This window comes from Eschrichtius robustus, chromosome 9 (genome assembly GCF_028021215.1).
Source record: "Eschrichtius robustus isolate mEscRob2 chromosome 9, mEscRob2.pri, whole genome shotgun sequence".
Classification (NCBI taxonomy): Eukaryota; Metazoa; Chordata; class Mammalia; order Artiodactyla; family Eschrichtiidae; genus Eschrichtius; species Eschrichtius robustus.
In genome coordinates, this window is record NC_090832.1 from 109,012,123 (window position 1) to 109,030,132 (window position 18,010).

General features: G+C 36.1%; 1 protein-coding gene across 1 annotated transcript in view; it reads right to left on the reverse strand.

The window, feature by feature from the left end:
• Positions 1 to 18,010, reverse strand: part of EYS (eyes shut homolog) — a 1,820,808-nt gene that overhangs the window by 564,148 nt on the left and 1,238,650 nt on the right. The gene's annotated exons all lie outside the window — the stretch shown is intronic.

Genomic DNA, 18,010 nt, shown 5'->3' on the forward strand with positions numbered 1-18,010 from the left:
TTTAAAATAAGAGGGAGATAAAACCAATAGTCATCCAAGGTTCAGCTGAGGGCACATAGAATTGTCACGTTTGTTCTACAATTGTAGGATTTATAAATATTGCAAACGGGACCGTGGGGGAATCGTGGAGTCAATCTACTTGTTTCTTCTGAGAAGCCGTATTAATGTCCTCAAAGTCCTGAGAAACCTGAATGCATCAGCCTGCACAAGACTGAGAGTCAGTTCTCTAACGTAAAATAATTCAGATTTGGGCTAAACATAGTTCTTCTTCAGCTCTTCTAAACCGTGTAAGCGTAAGATGAAGAATTTAGGCCATGTGACATTTTAGTGGTAAAACTGCTTGAACTTGAATTATTTCTAGGTTGATTGCTAGCAATATGTATTTTTCAAAGTCACTTGCATTCATTTTAGCAGTTAACCAAGAGATATGTTACAAATGACTCTCTCATTTTTTTCACCAATTTTACTGCCAGTTTAATTTTTTCTTCCCTAAAAACTAATGAACAAAAACCAATTTCCTTTGAATTACTGTAAATTGAAATTCCTTACTTTTATATTCAAAGCCTCTTGATAATAGAATTCCTCTCTGCTTTCCAGCCTGTTTTATCATGATTCCTGATAAGTACCTTAACTTCTCTCAAACCAAATGAGATTACTATTCCTTAAAGACCCGGGCTTTCCTAATTTTTGAAGTTTGTTCAAACCACTTTCTACGCATTGTTGTTCCTCTATTCCTGTGTATATTTCATCTAAAGTGCCAAGTCAAGATCTCCATCATTTCCTCAACATAGCCTTGTTGGTTGCTCTTAGCCCACCAAGGTGAAATTGATGTTTCTCGCCTTTCTACAATTCCATGATGTCATTGTACCACTGCTAGAATATTTCCCACCTGCTTGTAGTATTATTATTTTATGTACATACTTCTACTAGGTTGTATGTACACCAGTCACTATTTTTTCCATCTTTCTTCCACACACAGATTCCTCATTTTGTCAGAATTCCCTATTCTTAGTAGAGACTTTATTAAGTATTTGTTGAATTAATGTCTTCACTGTTCTCCTGAGTGTTTTGTGTTGTTTGAGAAGCAGTGCTTTTGAATTTTTTTTTAACTTTTTATTTTATATTATAGTTGATTAACGATGTGTTACCTTCAGTTATACAACAAAGTGATTCAGTTATCCATATACATGTATCTATTCTTTTTCAAATTGAAATTTTCACTTCACAAAATCATTAAGAGAGTTATCTTTTAAATGTAAAAAATATTGCTGCAATAAAAATAATCAACAATTTAACTATCTGAGTAAATATTTTGTACATTGTTATAAAGATAGAATCTTGGTAAAAGAACTCATTTCAAAAATATTGTCTGAGTGACAATTAGAGACAGTTATTTTTGTGTCTACTTTGTACTCATATGTCAACTTACCGGAATAAAAAGCTGAGGAAAGTGAAATAGATGATTCATAAAAACATTTTACCCAAATAATGTTAATGTGCAGGTCAGTTTCTTTTGTTTTACAGTCCTTTTACAACCTGAAATTCTTCTTTATGTTGTTTATCATAGTTTGTAACTGTGAAGAAAAGAACATGTTGACCGTTTTCCAGTTCTACAAGGATCAAGCCATTCGCCACTGCAGTTGCCCACTGACACTGTCCCCTTCAGGGAATTCAGGATGGATAAAACAGGAAGCATTCTGTGCTTTGGATACTGTCCCTAGGTAGTTAGGATGCACATCTAAGGAAAGATTTCAGTGAGCCTGGATTCTTACATCTTCCCATACACAGAAAAGCACTAAAATCATTAATCTGAGGTGTCTGTTCTTTGTAAGTAGCAGTGATCTTCTGATGTTTGACAACATATTTTTTTCCCAGTGAAAAATACATATATGTCTTGGCTCCCCCCTTACCTCTTTGAACAGTTTCTCAGAGCTTGCTGAGAGTCTGCCTCCCAGGCTGTAGTCCTCAGTAAGACACTGAAAGCTCAACTCACAGCTCTTACGCTGTGCATTTTTTTAATGTGACATAACCATATTTTAATTTTTATAGTTGTGAAGCCTGACTCTCTTCTCTCTGCTCTGGACTGCAATCTGTGCTTTTCTTCATCATATCCCTAACAACAATGCTTGTTCCCAAGTAACCTCTCCAGTAAATATTTTATAAATGAATTTGAATCATTTTTGTAAATATGCAATGTACCACTCCACTCACAAGAAAAATAGCAAGTAAAAATAATTTGGTTATCTTTGGGTCAATTCATAACTCCATTACATAGCTCTTTAGTTTTATAGATAATATAAATTCTAAGAGCTTTGATGTAACTTTACAATCAACTTTCTCTGATTTCATTCTATTGGATTAGTGTAGTTCTCCCCATTTGTACTCGCAATATGTTTGTCCTTATAAGGTAACTTCCGTCAAGTTAAATGGCAATGCTAATTTGAATTATATGGGATTTATTACTTAGCATTTCTTGTTTTAATTTAATTTTTAGTTTTAGTGTTTCTGAATGATTTCACCATTTTCTCTAACTCTTGCTGTGAACTTCATGAACTGCAGTCAATCACATTTTTCTCAGGAATAAATTAGACTGAATTAAATGTCACTAGTTCTTTCTCCTACTGTAGCTGCTCAGGGAGCACATGTCTCACCTGAAAAAATCAATGTGTTGCACATTTCAGTTGCTAACTGATTACACAAAAGTAATTACTATCAATTGATCCATCAATTAAAATGTCAGAATCATAAATCAAAATTTGAAAACTGCATTAGCCAGATGCATTTTATCTTATTATGATCAAATTTTATATCTGATATATTATTCTTAATAGTCCTTGACTTTTAGTATTTTTTCACTAGTTATAAATTATGCCATGAATTTTCCTATTTTAAAATTTAGAATTAAAATAAATAAAATTTGTTTAATTTATTATATATTTTAAAAGAAACAAAATATTTGCTCTGGTTGTTAAATTTTAACTTACTTTTACAGAAAAGGTTAAAAATATAAAGTACATGTGGATGTTTATTAAGCACAACCTGATGACAGTCATATTAATATAATTAGCAATGTAAAAAAGGAGCACTAAAATTATAGTTCTTTTTAATTCTAAAAATCATGAATGTATGAGAGCTCAGAACTAAATCAAGGCTCAGGGTTTTCAAAATTATTTTTAAAATAAACAGTACTGTAAAGATTGAACTTCTTTGTCTTTCCTAACTAAATACTTGATTTACTATAAGTCCAAAATAATAAGCCTGAAGAATCTGCTTGATTGCCTCTTGGATAACTTCGGACAAAAGTACAGTGATGGACCAGTCACTGTTATAACAAGTAGTAAGCACTCAAGAGTCTTTTTCTGTATGAATTAATGATTAAATAAGATATGCTAATTTTATTCAAAATCAAGCCTGGTCTTAGAGGAAGACACCTTGATGTGACGGTGATTTCTAATCTCAGGGGCAGGGGTGGGGGGAGCTCTCAGTGGAGGAGAGGACGCTTCACTCTTTGCCCCTTTCCTCCAGGGGCTCTACGGAATCCCCTGAGGCAGGCAGCAGCTCCAGGGGTTTGCTTCTTGTCAGCAGACACTTGTCTGGCCTCAGTTTCTTAGAAGGAGGAATGGGCTTGCTCACAAGTGTAAATCCTGGAAGACCCGCTCACAAGTAGAAGAGAATCTTTAAAATCATGATAAAGTATTCAAAGAAAGAAACTGAGCTAGAGAAATTTTGACCTTGTGGCTATTAATAGTGAAGGGGAAGAAAAGTTTTCAAATCATTACAGATTTTTAAAAGCAGTAAAATAAATGTGTTATAACCTAGGCAACAAAAAAGCTGATTTACAAATAATATGTATAGATATTTTTTTTTTTTTTTTACAAAAGTGAGAATTATAGTATAAACACTCATATTCCAGTCTGCTTTGTCTTTTCACTACTAGAATATTCTGCTCTTTATTTTTTCACCGAAAACTTATGCTTAGCAGGCTGCACTGTCAGTGAATACAATTATTGATTTTCCTTTTAAAAGCTGCAAAGTGTTATATTGTTTGGATATACACCACTGATTCTATCAGTTTGGAGTTAATATATTTAAACTATTTCAGGTTTTTCCCCCTGTTATCCAGATCATAAATTAATGTTAATAGCTATATCAAGATATAATTTACAAACTAGAATGCACCCATTTAAAATGCAAGTTTTAGTGGATCCAGAGTTGTGCAACTATCACCACAGTATAATTTTATATTTTGTCATTCCCCAAAGAAATCCCATATCCATCAGAGCCACCTTTAGCCTGCTTTCTGTCTCTATAGATTTGTCAATTTTGGACATCATATAAATGGAATCACACAGTATGTGGTCTTTTGTGCTGGGCTTCATCACTTACCATAGTGTTTTTAAGGTTCATCCATGTTTTTGCATGTAGAAGAACTTTATTCCCTTTTATTATTGACATTTTATTTATCCATTCATTAATTGATCGTCATTTTGGGCTGTTTTTACTTTTGCCTACTATGAACAAGGCTACTATGAACATTCATGTCCAAGTTATTCTCTGCATTTTCTTGGGTATATAACTAGGAGTAGAATTGCTTGATCATATATCCCATGTTTAACATTCTGAGCAACAGCTGAACTATTTTCCAAAGAAACAGCACCACTTTCCATTCCTACCAGCAAAATATGAGAATTCTAATTTCACCACATCCTCACTGGATCATATATTCTTAGAAGAGTTATGTGCATTTAATTTTGTATGTATATAACACAGATATATATTTATTTACATTAACACTTAGTAAACTGTAATGATTTATTCCAAAGTGTAGCTTCATTTCCCTCAACTATTCTCTTTGTAGTCTTTTTTTTTTTTTTTTTAAATTATTAGCACCTTTAATTATTATTTATTTATTTATTCATTTTTTCGCTGTGTTGGGTCTTCGTTTCTGTGCAAGGGCTTCCTCTAGTTGCGGCAAGCGGGGGCCACTCTTCATCGCGGTGCGCGGGCCTCTCACTATCGCGGCCTCTCCCGTTGCGGAGCACAGGCTCCAGACGTGCAGGCTCAGTAATTGTGGCTCACGGGCCCAGTTGCTCCGTGGCATGTGGGATCTTCCCAGACCAGGGCTCGAACCCGTGTCCCCTGCATTAGCAGGCAGATTCTCAACCACTGCGCCACCAGGGAAGCCCTGTAGTCTTTTTAAAGCCCTTTTTATTTTTTTTAAAGGTTACTATTTATTTATTTATTTATTTATGGCCACGCTGCGTGGCTTGCGGGATACTAGTTCCCCAACCAGGAATTGAACCCAGGGCCCCAGCAGTGGAAGTGTTGAGTCCTAACCACTGGACTGCCAAGGAATTCCCTATAGTCTTTTCAAAAAGTAGTTTTCTGAACAGGCTTAACTAATATCTCTTACTTTATCCTGGATCACACCTGGGCAGACCAGGTAAGCAGTACTCCCTTTGAGAGTAAGGTACTGAAAAAGTTACTCAAAGTGCTTACTCAGTCTTTCTATACATCCATTTCTCTGCTTATGTATTATCAAAATTCACATGCTTGTATTTACTATGCCCATATCTATATGTATATATGTATATGTATATCTATATCTACCTCTATACCTATTTCTGTTGAGTTTCTTAGTGATTAGGACTTTGATTCCCAGGCAGATAGCCAAGAATACTTAGTGATGTTTTTAATGGTGGTGGCTAATAGGAAGAAATCCAAAGAAGAATTTAATTCCTACTTTAACTCTCAAAATCATGAGAACACCATAATTTCAAATAGGTTTTTTAATATAAAATAGAGCCCTATTGAAATATGGCTTCAAAGTTTTATTTAAATTATCATTTTTCACTAGCTCTAAAATTTATGTTGTTTTTAGTTTGATTTAATAAATTTTAAAATAATTTTATCTGAGTGCAAAACAACACAAAAAAGTGTTTGCTGTTTAAAATGTATTTAATTGGCATAATTATATTAAAAGAGGAAATATGTGAAATTACTGTTATTACATGTAAAAATCTCATTTACCACTCAAAATAAGAATTAGATATCAGAGCAACAAATTATACATGGAAAAATCAATCTAAACAAACATAACCCCAAGCTTTACTCTTTCTTTAACGTTGTGCAATAGAACAAGAATTATATCCTAATAATTAATTGAATAAAATTTAACATTTTAAGACAAGTTAATTCACTATTAACATAATAATGTAATTTAAATAGGTCTTGTTTTCACATTGTCTAATTTTTCTCACTAAAAGAATTCATTTCTCATCCTCACAATCTTCTATTCTTTAGCTCTTACATATTCATAGTTAGGGTTCTTGAGACCAGTCATTCTTACATAATGATGTTCACAGCATCATCATGAGTTACGCAAAAACTTTACTCCAGGGTATTCCAAACAGCAGTTTCTCAGTATCTACAGTGGATATTTTTGAAAAGCTGGACTCCCCTTGATAAATTCTGATTCTCCCTTCTCATGCCAGCCCTACTGAGGGCTGTTCTTGATCACAGAGTACATGCAGGATCTGATTCTAGAGCCCAAAGCTGAATGAGACTTAGAGGAATGCTTTCTCCCTATGTGGAAATTCAGAGTCATCAAAACCCTGAATTTCTTATTTTTTTCTTGCCTTCCATATCTAAAATTCTACTCTTCCTTTTTATTTAACTAATAAAATAGCTTCTTTACCTTTTGTTAGTTTTATGATCATATTTCTTTGTCAGTGCCTCTGACTTTAGTTCCTATTTTTTCTAATCCATCCTTCTCACTGTTCTTGTTCTTGTTACTCCCATGCCAAAGATTATCCTAACTGAAAGTGTATATTCTTCTATGATTTGGTTCCATTTACCTTTCAGTTTTATCTGTTTGCAGTGCCTTAATATATGTCCAATGTATGTTCTAAACACATTCTAGTGTAATTTTTTCAGTATTCCATGATTTATGCTTTTCATATAGCTTAGGATTTCCCTGAAGTACACTTTTACCTTATTTCTTCCTTAGGACACAGTTCCAAAATTGTTGTCTTAGAATTACTTTGGTTCTTCCCTAGACTAAATTTCAACATTATACACATATCTACCTAAAGAAATAACACCAAATAACTAGTGTCACAAAAGGTACATAAAGTGAGCGTTTTCATTCATATTCTCCTCCAGACCCAATGCCAATCTGAACCCAAGAGACAATTAATCTGTGTTCCATTTTGTACAAATACATATCCAGTTATTTGGACATATAATTTAGTTTTCTTTCTTTATCAGATTTTAAACAAGTGAAATTGTATTGGTAAGGGTAATGCTAACTCCTGTAATGGATACACCTTGAAATCTTGGTAGCCTAGCAACACAAAAGCTTATTTCTTGTTCATACAAAGTTCAGTCAGCAAAGGTAGAAACAGGAGTTCTGTTCCCTGCAGCCGTTCAGTGATGTTCAGGGTGACATAAGCTTCACGATTCTCAGCCTATGGTTTTGAGGTAGCCTTCAGTGTCAAGTGCAAATACCCAAATAGCAATCAGGATAAACAAGGGGGGAAGAGGGAGCACGGAGAATCTTACACCATTTCACTCTACCCATAGGCCAGGACTTGGTCACCCACTGCAAGGGAACATGGGGAAAAAAAAATCTAGCCATGTACCCAGGAAGGCAGAAAAACTAGCTTGGTGAATCTAGCCAGCTTCTGCCATGGATATCATGTATAAATACTGTTATTAAATAAAATTATAGCAAAAAAAGACTTGCAATTTTTTCTTCACTTTCAGTTACAAAATATCTTGGTGATCTTTTATTGTCATTACACATAGATAAAGCTTAGACATTTTAATAGGAGAAGTTCTTAGTGTAAATGTATTTAAACATTTCCCTATTGATAAACATTTGTCAGTATATTTTCAATATATTTTTTCAAATTATAAATACTGCAGTGAATTCACTGTACAAATGTCTTGTGAACACTTCTGAATATATTTGAAGAATAAATATCTAGAGGTGAAACTTGTTGGGTCAAATAAATATGCCAAATTTGTACTTTAATATATATGTTATTAAAGCCGGTACAAAATTAAGCTCCTCAATAGTTTTGGATTGTTACTTTCCTCAATCCCTCATTAAAATTAAATCGTGATTAAATGTCATTAAATATTATCATTAAAATTAAATATTATTAATTTAATTGGTTATATATCTGATAAACGAGAATTATCATTTATCACTGTTGTTTCATCTTCTTTAACAATTTTTAATCTATTATTTGTCATTTACATTTTATCTATTTTAAATCACTAAGATACATACTTTCCTTACTTTTTTCAGATTGTTTTTACTTAACAATTTATAGGAGATAATTATATATGATAGATAATGATCCATTTTATGTCTTTTCAAATAAGATTTCCAGGTCTTTCTGAGCATTTTGTCATGTTTTCCTGTTGTTCGTGTTGAACATTAAACTCCAATTCTTCTTTAGTAGGAAACTTGTCTTTCTTCTCCAGATTCTTTTAGGAAATTCCCTTTGTCTTTGTTGGCTGGTGGTTTTTCACTGTGCTGTGTTATGGATAGAATTATTTTCATTCATCTAGCTTAGTTTTTTTCCAGTGGTCTTTTCTATTTGAAGGACTTCCATTTTTTATCTATTCTGGAAAAATTATAGCTTTCCCACGTTCACTCTATATGATCCTGTTAAAACATTTATTACACAAAACAAAATTTCCTCATTTTATCCTTCATATTCTCAGCTCTTTTTGCATCTCCCTGTCTCCTGATTCATAGTAATTTCTTCAGATATATTATGCTGTTCATTAATTCTCTTTACTGCTCTAGTTGCTGTTTAACTTGTCCATTTTTAAAATTTAAATTATTATGTTTTTATTTTTTGATATTCTGTTTGCTTATATTTTAAAACACTCTACTCAGTTTTCATGGTATTGTTTTCCTTGCATTACTTTAATTTCCCTCTTTTATTTCTTAAAAAGTCAGGTATTGAGCTTTTTATTTTGTGTCTGGTAGTAAAAATATCTGGTCCTTGCAGATCTAAGTCACCTCCTCTTCTTTCTGCTAACTCCTCTCCCGTGTTGCTTTTTATATCTCCTTAAGCACCTTGTCATTTTTCACTGTAGGCTTATAATCTCTGCAATTTTATCTGTGAGAATAATTGGAGGCCTGAGTATAAGACACTCCCCCAAATCAGACTTGTGTTTGCTTTGCTCTCTCATGAAGATGCTGAACTTCAAGGTGGAAACACTATAAGATGAATTTTTCTTTAAGATTTTTGAATAACTAGAAGGTGGCACATTTATGACAGTTCCTGGACCAAGTCACTGCTCAATAAATATTTTGAATAAGTGAATGTTATACATGTTTGGGCCACAGACCTCCACATTGGGCTAGTTTGCTGTTATAGTATTATACATAATTATTATGTATTATTCATATGTTTATATGCTATATATATTATGTATTATATCATACTATACATAATATGGTATTAAGCACAATTAGCGGAAGGTTGTTTTCCTTCTCACTAAAAGTGAGGCATAGTCAGGAAAATTACCTTCAGGATCATTTTGTTTTCTTCTTTCCTTGTCTTTACTTTTTTCTTCCTTCCTTCCTTCTTTCCTTTATGGGGGGGGCTGTAAAGGTTTTTCTCATGATTTTGGCATTTTAGTAATTTATTTAAAACCCTTAATCTACTTTATCATATATTTTATGTCTGTCCTGTAGCTGGAATGTTTTTTTCAGCTGCCACACTACCCCCAATTTTTTTCTTTAAGCTTCCAGGAATTTCTCAAAATGCATGTCTGTTAAAGGAAGCTGCTATTGCTTTTCAACATGGGTATATATGAATGCAGAATCTGAATGTGTACATGTGCATGTCTTTATGTTTTGTATTTTGGATAGATTCTCGGTGAAAGTAGACTTAGACGTGTGTGTACAGTTTGCAATCTTTAGAAAATGTTTAATATTATTATTGTATACTTGTACTATAGAACACTTAATTGTTTTTCTATGATTATATCTAATTTTTGGAACTTAAAACATTAAAGCAACTTTATTTGTTATTTACTTACTTAAGTATCAATACTTCACATAGTTCTGACATATAGTCATCGATAAAGATGTATTTCTTTACTTTATAAATTTTCTAATCCATCAATATATTCTGAGATATAACATAAAAAGAAGCAAATCATTTTTAAATATAAAATGTAATGGATCATTATGGAAACTGAACTCTATACCATGGATCCTTAAAGTAATATATAAATTCATATTCTAATGCTGTTACTGTTTACATTTTTGAGATCAAATTAAATTTATAAAAACAGTATTTTTGACTAAACATATTTTTACTTAGTGGCTACATTTAGATTTAGAAATCATTGAAGTTTGAATACTTTTGAAGAGTAAGAGATACATAAATATACAGTATTTTTAGTAAGCATTTTATGTCAAATGGGAACAGTTATTATATTAACTAAATTTAATTTATTTCCTCCATTATGGAGAGGTACTACTGTGGAATACTTCAAAATTAACATAAACTTACAGGAACGAAGAGTATTCTAAATGATCAGCCAGGATTAAAAACGTGTAATTACATATTACCTGGAAAGTGCATCTAAATTATAGAAAGATAAGCTGACAATCAAGGTGTCATGATTAAAGCCAGGGACTTAACCCAGTGGTTTAAGAACGTGTGCACTGACAAAGACAAATGCAAGTTTATCTTCTAGTCTTATAAGGAGACAGGCGTTTCTCAGGTTCATAGGAGCCCCAAGGTGTTTATTTCATGGAAAGGATTCTTTTAAGGAATCTCAACCTAGAAGCTACCAGCCAGGATTTAAAAAATGAAGAGGAACCAAGAGAGAAGGCATGCCCATCAAACCAGAATTCATGCCTCTTCATTCATTCATTTATTTATTCAACCTACAAGGACTTATAGATTTCTCTCTGTGCACCAGACACTCACTAATCAAGATGACATGGTGATCAGTAGAACCTAGCCCTCTTTTTATGAACTTTCAGTTTTGTGGGGTTGAGAAAAAATAGGCAATTGCAAACCTGCATAATGCATCGAGAGCCAATTGTAAACCTTGCACTGCTCTACATGTTTCAAATGTGTTAATATAATTTAATCCTCACAAGAATACAGAAACATTACTTTATTTTCCTAAATTTACAGATGAGAAAACAGAGATACACACTTAAGAAACTTGCTCAAGGTCTTGAGGCAAATATATGGTAGAAATGGATTTGAACCCATAGAGTCTGAATCTTGAACTAACATTTTCAAAATTTTTACACTTGTGGGAGGGGACAAGAGGGGACATACTAAGGACAGGGTCATGGATAGATGCTGTGGGAAGGTAATGGAACAAGGGCTATGAGGAAAGGCTTCCTCATGAGGGTTACAGCTGAGTCTTAAAAGGCCAGATGGAGTTGGCTGGAGAAGGACGGTGGGATGGTGCTCAGAGCCCCATCAGGGGGTGTTTAAGCCCCAAAGAAAGAGACAGCAAGTGAGGAGAATTGCAAGTGGTCTGCCATGGAGGCAGCTACAGAGTGTGTGTTTTTGACAGAGAGAGAGAGAGAGAGAATAGATGGATCTTGGGAGACAGGCAAAGGCTGGATTATGGGGAGACTTGTTGGCAACATTTTAAGGCAACATTAAGTCATTGGAGCAGGATATTGATGACCCACGTCTGTTTTTGAACTCTCATAAAAGTTTTAGTGTGGAGGTGGTTTGTAAAGGAGAAGTAGCTGGAAGAAACTGAAGTATTATAAGAATGAAAGTAATCAGGGACTTGAACTAAGAGAATGTTATTAGGGATGTAGAAACTCTTCACTTCTCTACAAATTTGAGAGAAATTTGGTGTTGAGAGTTTAGTTAAACTTCTCCATAATACTGCTGCCTTGGCATCCACGTTGCGTGGCCAAGCTGCCTCCAGGGTCCTTGAACTGACACTGGCCCCTCCCATGAGTGCACATCCTAGACAGCAGCTGGCAGGGGCACCAGTAAAGATGACACCCTTGTGGTGAGCAGTCTATCCGTCCCCCCCAGAGCCTTTCCCTTCCATGCCCCTTAGATAAGATCCACAGGGAACTTACCAAACCCTACTCTCTTGGGTTTGAATTGACCCATGTGGCTTTAGCCCAGGAACCCCAATGCATTCCCCCTGTGTACACTAATAAAGGTGTGTGCCCAAGGTCCTGCTTCTCTCTCTGCCTGCATTCTGCCTTGAGCTCCCTGCATGTCTTTCAAGGACCTGTGAGCAATAAACTTCTCTATTTCAATTCCATTGTGGTCTTTTGTTGAACCACAGTTCACTGTCCAATCCCTGGGGCTTTCCTTAACAAATGTTAACTGAACAAAGTCACAACACTTGATTTCTAAAAGGACCTTGTGATCAATTTTATACATGAGGTGTATATCAGTTGGGGCCTCTCAGGAAATAGAGGCACATTCAGAAAGGGTAAATGAGGTGATTTTAATGAAGAGACAATTTTCAAGTTGGAAAAGTTTAAGAAAATCAACAAGAGATAGAGAAGTGTCCCAGGAGTAGACTCTGCTACTGTCATTGGACCTGGATGCACAAGCAAGTGAAATACCTTCTGTACTGTGGACAAAGATGTAGGTGTAAGAGGGAGGACCACTTGACAGGGGCTGTGGTCTTAGAGACAAGCATGCAGCCAACACAAATTTACATCCAGCTGAGAGAGAGTGGAGAATAAATAGATTTCTTCCTCTTTCTACTCCTTCTGTGCCCTGTCATCACACTGGCCAAACATATTTAGAAGTCAGAGGCCAAGGGGAGCTGGGTAGTTGTAGCCCCTAGAAGTCAGCCTCCCAGAATACCAAGCAAGGTAGAAAAAGATGGAGAGAGTAGATCTGGAAATGAAGCAGAGAATATCTAGTCCAGGGGGAAAGAGAGAAAAATGTAGGTGAGTCTTAGGTTTGGGGTTTGGGTAACTGAATGAACAATAACAACAATAACATTTAGTAAGATGGAAGATATAAACTTCATGCTGGGCAAAAACTATCTCATTCTTGGTCTAACTGGATGGTATCTTCCAGAAATTCCTAGTAGCACCTATCCCCTTTTTCCAGAAATGATAGATTTTTGACTTAAGAAAATATTTCTTTGGCTATCTGGGAGAGAAGAAACTTGAGCACATGAACTTATATCACCACTTTGCATGAGAAGTCAATAAGATACATCTTTTACAAATAAACATTGATCCATTTAATTATGTTCTTGCTCAGTTGGGTCATGAAATCACAGCCCTGAATGTCATCATTTACCTGGGGGCAGTTAGTAGAATTGCCAGCGACGTGGCCAAGGGGTATTATCATTCCTCTAAAGAGAAAACCATGCAATTATTTCAAATGCCTACTGTATTAGGGGAACAAATTAAGAGACTTATTTTAACATATTAGGCCTAATAAAGTAGAGCCACAAATAACTGAAGCAATGATGGAAAAATGTTCATTTCAAAATTCAAGAGGTTAAATAAAAATATTAGACACAATAATTTTACTTTCAAAACATGATAGCTTACACTAAAGGACAGTCATTTGTTTCTGATTGCTGTGAAGAACGTGATTAATTAGTTTTGGAATCTTAGACAAGTATGCACACAAAAAATTAAACTCAAATTCAAATGTAAGTTTATTAACTAAAACTCTACTGTAGTACAGAGAACAAGCTCAGGCACTCAGCACCCTAAATCAATTTCCATTTAAGTCCTAAGGAAAGATCCAAGTAGGGCTGTATCTTTCATTAATTTTAGAAATGTTTGGCATACTATTTTTCCTTTATACAAACCATAGAATAGAAAAGAATGTTAAGTTATTTGTGCAGATTAGTCTTTTCAATAAATACACTAGATGACCTTAGAAAACAAAGAAGTAGATCAAAAGGTGTCAAAGCAAAGAATAGTCACAGATAATAAAACAGCATCCTCTATCTCAACTTGTTCTTAAACACTCTTAAACACATGTTATATCACTAATGCAATAGATTTAGCCTTGTCTGATATGAACATCATGTCTGTGGGAAGCTGGGTGATTGGCTTTAACTGGCAACATACTCAGGACAGCAGAGACGGTCTATGCACCATCACTTCCTGTACACTCGAATGTGATGCCTTAAAATAGTCTTTGTAACCTTGCGGTTTATCTCAAAAAAGATAGATATGTTTAATAACTTTTCAAGTGGTTTAACTTCATAATTTCTATAAATTTTAACATCACATTTCAGAGAACTATCAGGACTATTGATACCAGGTGAGAAAAAATGGACTGCAGGGCATTATCGTGTAGCAGATGTCGATAACCAATAATAAATGGGGGCTGCATCTGATGTCTATACATCTGAGGTCTTATTTTCCTGGGTGTGTTAAAGTACCTTCAGGGGTGCTAGGAAGAACTCACTTAAAGGAGAACAACCATGGTACCAACACTGAGGCACAATGCAAGAGAAATTATAAAGAACAAATTTTTCATAGTTGTGACTTCTCTTCCAGCCAAGAAAGCAAGCAGAAGGGTGGTTCTTCCAAAGTAAAACTCCATTTATTATTTCTGTCCTCTATTTTTTTTTTCACTATAATACTGCTATTATGATTATGTTTGGCAGAAATAGTAAAGTGTGTATATCTATTCCATTAATTCCATATATATTTATTGTTTGCCTACTATGTGCCAAGTAGTGAGTGTGGAAATGTTATCTGGTCAGACACCATTAAGAAGCTTGGGTGAGGTGAGTCAGACTGGTATAGACAAATAAGGTAAGTTTGGATGAGCTTCAGAAGGAAGAAATTAAGTCGGCATCAAGAATTTCATGAGGCTGCAAGGGGGGGTCAACTGATCTAAATCCTGAAGACTAGAGACGAGGTCTCAGGTGGCAGCAGCTGTCCTAGGCTGAAAAAACAACAGCATGTGAAAAAGTGTGAAATATTTCCATTATTGGTATAGTTGGAAATTTTTATACATTATAGAGAATGGGTTGGAAGTCAATATAAATTGCAATGAGATTATGGTTTAAATATTCTTAAATGCCAGCTTTTGAACATTTTGTCTTAAAGGTGTTGAGAAGTCCCAGTTTCCCTTCAGAGCTTTAGATCCGAGCTGTACATGCAAGTGTGCAGCTCCCTTTGAATGTCCCACAGTCACCTGGGCTCTCCTCCTCTCCATCCCTCAAACCCCACCCTCTTTCATGGGTGGTTCTCCCACACGGCCAAAACTCAAATTAGAAACCTAGAATAATCCGTGTGCTCCTTCATCCTTGAGCCACACATCCACCCCATCACAAGGATCTCTTCAACCCACGGGTATGTATCTCTAGACTCAGCCCGCTTTGTACTAGCATCAGTTCTTGCCTAGGTGACTGCAAAAACAATCCAATGAGTTTCATTGTCTCCAGTCTGAATCCTGTCAACTTATTTGCTGCAGTGCAGTGAGGGTGATCATGTCAAAATGTGAACCTGAGAACATCACCCCCTTCTCAGAACATCAGATTTCTCCTTGCTCTCAGGATCTGGTGTAATCTGATTCCCTGGCTCTCAAAGCCCTCCCTAAGCTGATTCTACCTCCTGAGCAATCTCACCTTTAATCTCAGCTTTCAAACAATTTGTTCTCCTTTGTTTTGTTCTACTTTCGCTAATTGATGCCTATTTGTACTTAAATTCTTAACTTAGAAGATGGTTCTTCTAGGATGACTTGCTTGACAAGGCCAATTTAGACACACATACTACGTATTTAGATGCCTGTACTTTTATTAGAAGTCTCATCACCCTGTACGGCAGCTTATTTATTTGTATATTTTCCCTAGAATCTAACTGTAAGTTCAGGGATTTTATGTATTTCTTCCCTCTTCAATGTATTTGGTGTGCCCACACAGTCCTTTGATGGCATTGTGTTTGTGAAATGGTTGAGTAAGTGTGTAGGGTCTTGATCAGAAAGGCCATTACATATCATGTTGAGAAGCTTGGACTTTGTTCTATATGTCAATGCTTTTAACTAAACGCCGTGACTACTGGGATCTATAAGGTAAACATGGGGTAGTTTCTGGGAGCATCCGCATTCCTCAAAGTTAATTAATGTATGCTTTAATCCTTTAGTTAATAATTAATATTTGCATGGCTTAAGACAAAACATAACATTTTAATGAAGTTTTCTTAGCACTGCTACTAGAGCGAGGCAGATATCTGTATTCGTTCACAGTTTTCAGCCTTTAATTGCACACCGCAAATATTCCCGAGAGACACTTTTGCAAGTGTTGGCAGGTTTTATGCAGAGTAGAATGATATGTCCAGATTTAAATGTCAACGTTTGAAAGCATACTTATTTTGTGTGTGTGTGTGTGTGTGTGGTATTTGATAAGCAGGCCTCATGCTTTATACATCAGCTTTCTCATGAGAATGGCTGACACAGGCTTGCACTCTTCACGTCGCCAGAGTTACGGTCTCAGTCGCTGCTGATGCCATGACAAGCACCGCAAATGATTTCTTAAGTCTTAAGTATATTCTAAGGATTTCTGACGACCATGGGGAGAGCACCAGTGCCTTTTCAGCTTTCACATCCTGAGAGGAATATCAGGCCTGCGCTGAATGATCCCTCACGTGACACCATCTACGCTGGAGGGACCACTGCACCCGGCACCCGGAACCCCCAACTCTGGCTTCCTCCGCATCTGACTCCAGTGGTTGCCAAGACAACTTGTAGGTGCAGGGGAGTTGATCCCTAGGGGGAAGGGCTTTACCCAGCTGGTGGCAGGGGTGGAGAGAGGGGGCAAGTAGGTAAATTCATCTCTCTTCTCCCCACAAAGATACTTCTGCTGTGGAGTCATGTGTAAGCCTGTCTTCAGATGTCCCGCAGGGCTGAATAATCAGCAGTGACTGTCATGAAGTTGTGGTCCCCTCAGGGACACACCTCCTCCTGTTCATCCTCATTCCCCTCTGCTTCACTCCCCCTCATCTCTCATTCTGGGGGCTGAACTCTGTAAACTTTTCATTCAGTTTCTGTGTTATAGGAAGTCTGGTGCAAGAAAGCCAGATTTTAGAAATTGGCGATGGCCTGTGGTTCTGCGCCTGGGAGCCCCTGATTGAACAGTTATTTGCCTTCTTCCTACACTGTAACTCCCTCCTGCATCCCTGTGTCCATATTTTCAAACTACCATCCCATTATTTTAAAAAATATATCACATTTCTCAGGACATGTTGGTTTGGAGAACAGTGTGTGTGTGAGTGATTATAAACTAGCCACACAACAAGACGCATCCATTTGCTCTAGCAGATACTTCAGTTGGCTTTTCCAGAGTCTCCCTCTTGTTTGCTCACCATGGCCTATGTCCAGGAAACCCACCTCTTGGCTACATCAATGGCGCTCCAGTGCTCTCCGGCTTTGGTTTATTTGGCCCAATGTGGGTCCCTAGTGAGAGCCGGGAAAGAAGCAGGAGACTGAGGTTAGCATAGTATTGGTTCTTACAGAACCATCTCTGAGGTCACCTCGAGCTGGTTGCATCCCTCAGTGGAAGACACTGCTCCTCCACATCCTCTCCTTCCCTCGTCCCTTTGGGCCCCGGTGGTGATAGTTTGTCAGCTGCTTGCTTGCGGTTTCTGCACTGTCCCTTGTGGTTCTACCACACCCCATCCACCTCTGTATCATTGCCACCTAGTAAGTAAATATTGCCTATGTTGTGACGTGTTGTGCATCTATTTCCAGTTTGGACCCTGACTGATACACCTGTCAATACACCTGTCAGGACCTTGCAGAATTGATTGAAGGTATGTAAATATATGAAATTACATATAGGAAGCCAAAGGAGGCAGGACTAAGAGAGAAGTTTCGGAGACTATCAGATTTTAGAGAAATTTGATGAAAATTATGACTTGACCAAGACAGAATAAAAACAAAAACAAAACCAAAATACCAATATAAAGTAAGAGTAAAACTTGGAGAGGATTAGGTGGAAAATCAAGCATAAAGTATTTTGAAGATAAGGAATTGAG